A 6,105-nucleotide genomic window follows, 5' to 3' on the forward strand; every position below is an offset into this window, starting at 1 on the left:
TTATGCAAACTCTAATCAATTACCGATTTTGGGATACGTTTTTTTTTACCTAGTCCAAAATAGTCAAATAAAGAAATATCGATGACTGTTTGCGTCATAGCTTAGTGGTTTGAATGGCCTACCACCTAAATTGTGGCCGTGTAATAATACGCTAGTCGATAAAGAAAAAAACTAGAACTATTAATTAATCAGCCAACTGTAAATCACAGTCGTGATTTCTTTTTTGTGGGGTTGATGCCTACCCCATATTTAAATTGCATTACCCAACTTGTATGGGGGGCCAGTATGAAAAATGTATGCACTCACTAACTGTAAGTCGCTCTGGATAAGAGCGTCTGCTAAATGACTAAAATGTAAATGTAAAATGTACTATTGATGACCTGTTGATACATGGCCTTTCAAGCCAATATTACACATTCAGACAACCTGAAAACATTTATTTGAGAGGCAATGCTTCATTTGCTCCACCAGATGGAGCCATTTACAGCCTGCTCTCTGTGTTTTCTGTCTCGTGTGTGTGTGTGTGTCTGTCTGTCTGTCTGTCAAATACATAGCATATAACAAATCAAATCCATTTTATTTGTCAGATTTTACCGTGAAATACATACTTACCAGTTCTTTCCCAACCATGCAGTTAAAAATAAAGAAAAATAGCAAATAGACAAAAAATGGAACACAATAAAATAACAATAACTAGGCTATATATAGTCTATATATGAGGAGTATCTGTACCGAGTCACTGTACGAGGTACAATATATATACAAAAGCACATGGACACCCCTTCAAATTAGTGGATTCGGCTATTTCAGCCACACCCATTGCTGACAGGTGTATGAAATCGAGCGCACCGCCATGCAATCTCCATAGACAAACATTGGCAGTAGAATGGCCTCACTGAAGAGCTCAGTGACTTTCAACGTGGCACCGTCATAGGATGCCACCTTTCCAACAAGTCAGTTCGTCAAATTTCTGCCATGCTAGAGCTGCCCCAGTCAACTGTAAGTGCTGTTATTGTGAAGTGGAAATATCTAGGAGCAACAATGGCTCAGCCACGAAGTGGTGTGCCACACAAGCTCACAGAACGGGACCACCGAGTGCTGAAGTGGGTAGCGCGTAAAAATCGTCTGTCCTCGGTTGCAACACTCACTACCGAGTTCCAAACTGCCTCTGTGCAACTGTGTTCATCGGGAGCTTCATGAAATGGGTTTCCGTGGCCGAGCAGCCGCACACAAGCCTAAGATCACCATGCGCAATGCCAAGCGTCGGCTGGAGTGGTGTAAAGCTCACCACCGTTGGACTCTGGAGCAGTGGCAACGCATTCTCTGGAGTGATGAATCACGCTTCACCATCTGGCATTCCCAACGGACAAATCTAGGTTTGGCGGATGCCAGGAGAACGCTACCTGCCCCAATGTATAGTGCCAACCGTCAAGTTTGGTGGACGAGGAATAATGGTCTGGGGCTGTTTTTCATGGTTCGGGCTAGGCCCCTCAGTTCCAGTGAATGGAAATCTTAACGCTACAGCATACAATGACATTCTACATGATTCTGTGCTTCCAACTTTGTGGCAACAGTTTGGGGAAGGCCCTTTCCTGTTTCAGCATGACAATGCCCCTGTGCACAAAGCGAGGTCCATACAGAAATGGTTTGTTGAGATCGGTGTGGATGAACTTGACTGGCCTGCACAGAGCCCTGACCTCAACGAGCCAGTCCTAATCGCCCAACATCAGTACCCAACCTCACTAATGCTCTTGTGGCTGAATGGAAGCAAGTCCCCGCAGCAATGTTCCAACATCTAGTGGAATACCTTCCCAGAAGAATGGAGTATGTTATAGCAGGACAAACTCCATATTAATGCCCATGATTTTGGAATGAGATGTTCAACGAGCAGGTGTCCACATACATTTGGTCATGTAGTGCAGTTGGTGTGATTTATTGAGGTAATATGTACATGTTGGTAGGGGTGAAAAGCAGGAAGTCTGATTAACTATTCAGCAGTCTTATTCATGGCTTTGTGGTAGAAGCTGTTCAGGAGCATTTTGGTCCCAGACTTGGTGCTCCGGAACTTGCCGTGCGGTAGCAGAGAGACCAGACTGTGACTTGGGTGGATTCCGACAATTTTTAGGCTGTTCAATTTTTAGGGGCTTTTTTAAGGCCTTCCTCTGATACTACCTGGTATAGAGGATACATATGGTGTAATGTACATGTGGTGCAGAAGGGGACATTTTGGAATGTAAATGTAAATACTGTAACATACAGTGCATTCAGAAAGTATTCAGACCCCTTCACTTTTTCCACAATTTGTTATGTTAGAGCCTTATTCTAATATTATCATCAATCTACACACAATACCCCATAATGACAAAGCAAACATTTGTTGTTAGAGATTTTTGCAAATGTATAAAAAAAAAAAAAACGGAAATACCAAGTATTCAGAACCTTTGCTATGAGACTGTCACGCTCTGGCTCCGGGACTGTGTATTTTGAGCCAGGGTGTGTTCATTTGGTTGTGTTGTATTTGGTTGTGTTTCATTGTTTGGTCGTGTGACTCCTAATCAGTGGTAACGAGTGTCAGCTGTCGGCTCGTTATCTCTGATTGGGAGCCATATTTAAACTGTCAGTGTTCACCTTAGTGTTGTGGGTTTTTGTTCATTTCGGTTCGTGTTAAACCGTAGACGTCACGTTATCGTTTATTGTTTTGATCGTGTGATCTGTATAAATAAAGGATATGTTCACTTTCAACGCTGCGCCTTGGTCATCTCTAACCAACGATCGTGACAGAAAAACCCACCAAGATGGGACCAAGCAGCGTGTCCAGGAGCCATCGCCAGGGAGATCCATCACAGATCTCCTTCGCCTCCTGGACTGGGTCAAGCCGAGTGAGGAAGAGAAGGGCTTGACATTATGGCAGAAGGGCGAGAGGCTGGCGAGGGACATGGAGACCTGGTCCACGGGTAGGAGAGACGCCCCGAAAATTTTTAGGGGGGGGCTCACGACGTCGGACCAGCGGGAGGCCGCGATAGAGCGGCCCAGTGGGTTGCTGGAGAAGGCCGCCGGGTTACGGGGGCCACTGGTCGAAGAGGGGATGGAGGAAGTAGAGGCACGGCGAGAGGTACTGGCGTGTGTTGCCAGTCCGGTCCGGCCCGTTCCAGATCCCGGTGTAGGACCAGTGGTGTGTGTCCCCAGTACAGTCCGGCCCATCCAAGCTTCCCGCACCAAGCCAGTGGTGTGCGTCGTCAGTCCGGCACGGCCCGTGCCTGCTCTCCGCATCAAGCCTGTGGTGCGTCTCGTCAGCCCGGCTCTGCCCGTTCCTGCTCTCCGCACCAGGTCTGTGGTGCACGTCGCCAGCCCAGTCCGGCCCATTCCTGCCACTTGTACCAAGTCAAGGGTGCGAGTCGTCAGCCGGATTCAGCCCATTCCTGCTACTCGCACCAAGCCAAGGGTGCGAGTCGTCAGCCGGATTCAGCCCATTCCTGCTACTCGCACCAAGCCAAGGGTGCGAGTCGTCAGCCGGATTCAGCCCATTCCTGCTATTCGCACCAAGCCAAGGGTGCGAGTCGTCAGCCGGATTCAGCCCATTCCTGCTACTCGCACCAAGCCAAGGGTGCGAGTCGTCAGCCGGATTCAGCCCATTCCTGCTACTCGCACCAAGCCAGGGATGCGAGTCTTCAGCCTGGTGAGGCCTGTTCCGGCTCCACGCACCATGCAAAGGGTGCGTATCGTCTGCCAGGTCCGGTCCATTCCTGCCTCACGCGCCAAGCCAGGGGTGCGCGTCGGCAGTCCTGATCCAGCTAGCTGGGTCAGATCGGACTGGGGGCACTACGGGGGGATTGGAGTAGGGTGGTGTTCAAGCCCGGAGCCGGAGCCGCCTCCGAGGAGCAATACCCACCCAGCCCTTCCCTATTTGGGGTGTAGGCGCGGTCGGAGTCCGCGCCTTTAGGGGGGGGTACTGTCACGCTCTGGCTCCGGGACTGTGTATTTTGAGCCAGGGTGTGTTCATTTGGTTGTGTTGTATTTGGTTGTGTTTCATTGTTTGGTCGTGTGACTCCCAATCAGTGGTAACGAGTGTCAGCTGTCGGCTCGTTATCTCTGATTGGGAGCCATATTTAAACTGTCAGTGTTCACCTTAGTGTTGTGGGTTTTTGTTCATTTCGGTTCGTGTTAAACCGTAGACGTCACGTTATCGTTTATTGTTTTGATCGTGTGATCTGTATAAATAAAGGATATGTTCACTTTCAACGCTGCGCCTTGGTCATCTCTAACCAACGATCGTGACAGAGACTCGAAATGGAGCATCCTGTTTATATTGATCATCCTTGAGATGTTTCTACAACTTGATTGGAGTCCACCTGTGGTAAATTCAATTGATTGGACATGATTTGGAAAGGTACACACCTGTCTATATACGGTCCCACAGTTGATAGTGCATATCAGAGCAAAAACCAAGCCATGAGGTCGAAGGAATTGTCCGTAGAGCTCAGAGACAGGATTGTGTCGAGGCACAGATTTGGGGAAGGGTACCAAAAAATGTCTGCAGTGTTGAAGGTCCCCAAGAACACTGTGGCCTCCATCATTCTTAAATGGAAGAAGTTCGGAACCACCAAGACCGCCCGGCCAAACTGTGCAATCGGGGGAGAAGTGACCAAGGACCCGATGGTCACTCTGGCAGAGCTCCAGAGTTCCACTGTGGAGATGGGAGAACCTTCCAGAAGGAGAACCATCTCTGTAGCACTCCACCAATCAGGCCTTTATGGTAGATTGGCCAGACAGAGGCCACTCCTCAGTAAAAGGCACATGACAGCCTGCTTGGAGTTTGCCAAAAGGCACCTAAAGACTCTCAGACCATGAGAAACAAGATTCTCTGGTCTGATGAAACCATGATTGAACTCTTTGGCCTGAATGCCAAAAGTCACTTCTGGAAGAAACCTGGCACCATCCCTACGGTGAAGCATGATGGTGGCAGCATCATGCTGTGGGGATGTTTTAACAGCGGCAGGGACTGGGAGACCAGTCAGGATCCAGGCAAAGATGAACAGAGCAAAGTAAAAACCTGCTCCAGAGCAGAAATGTTTTAATTAAAATCTGCTCAGGACCTCAGACTGGGGCAAAGGTTCACCTTCCAACAGTACAACGACCCTAAGCGCACAGCCAAGACAACGCAGAAGTGGCTTCGGTACAAGTCTCTGAATGTCCTTGAGTGGCCCAGCCAGAGCCCGGACTTGAAACCGATTGAGCATCTCTGGAGAGACCAGAAAATAGCTGTGCAGCCAAACTCCCCATCCAACCTGACAGAGCTTGAGAGGATCTGCAGAGAAGAATGGGAGAAACTCCCCAAATACAGGTGTGTCAAGCTTGTAGTGTCATACCCAAGAAGACTCGAGGCTGTAATCGCTGCCAAAGGTGCTTCAACAAAGTACTGAGTTAAGGGTCTGAATACTTGTGTAAATGTGATATTTCCGTTTTTTTATTTGTTATAAATTAGCAACATTTTCAAATAAAACCTGTTTTTGCATTGTCATTATGGGGTATTGTGTGTAGATTGATAAGGGAAAAAAACTATTCCATCCATTTTAGAATAAGGCTGTAACATAACAAAATGTGGAAAAAGTGAAGGGGTCTGAATACTTTCCAAATGCACTGTATATTCCTACTGTAATAGTGTTATCTAAAATAATGATAGACTTATATGCTATTTTTGTTGTTTAGGCATATTTTGCATGTATTCATTCAGTATTCACTTGTTTTTAAATGCTTTTCATTCTGAAGACCACATAGAAACAGTCTGTATGCAAAGTGCATACATTTTGTTCATATGGAACTCTGTTCTTTGGATAAATCTTTCACTAGGGATATTCACATTTTTTCTATCTAAAGTAAGTTATTATGCCAGGTGTGGAATAAAACTAAAGCAAGAGTCCCCCACTCTCCCCATACTCCTCCCACCCCAATACTTCCAGTGTGTCTTTGATCCCAGGTTTTGGAAAAAGGCAGCTGCCTGTCGACTGGTCCCTCCTACCACGCAAAACAAATGCTATATTCATCTCTTAGTCTGTGTTCCAGCTTGCAGCCTGTAAAACTCCCTCTAGGAACTTCCCTGGGTACTTT

Source organism: Coregonus lavaretus (genome assembly GCF_964263955.1).
Source record: "Coregonus lavaretus genome assembly, contig: HAP1_SCAFFOLD_187, whole genome shotgun sequence".
Classification (NCBI taxonomy): Eukaryota; Metazoa; Chordata; class Actinopteri; order Salmoniformes; family Salmonidae; genus Coregonus; species Coregonus lavaretus.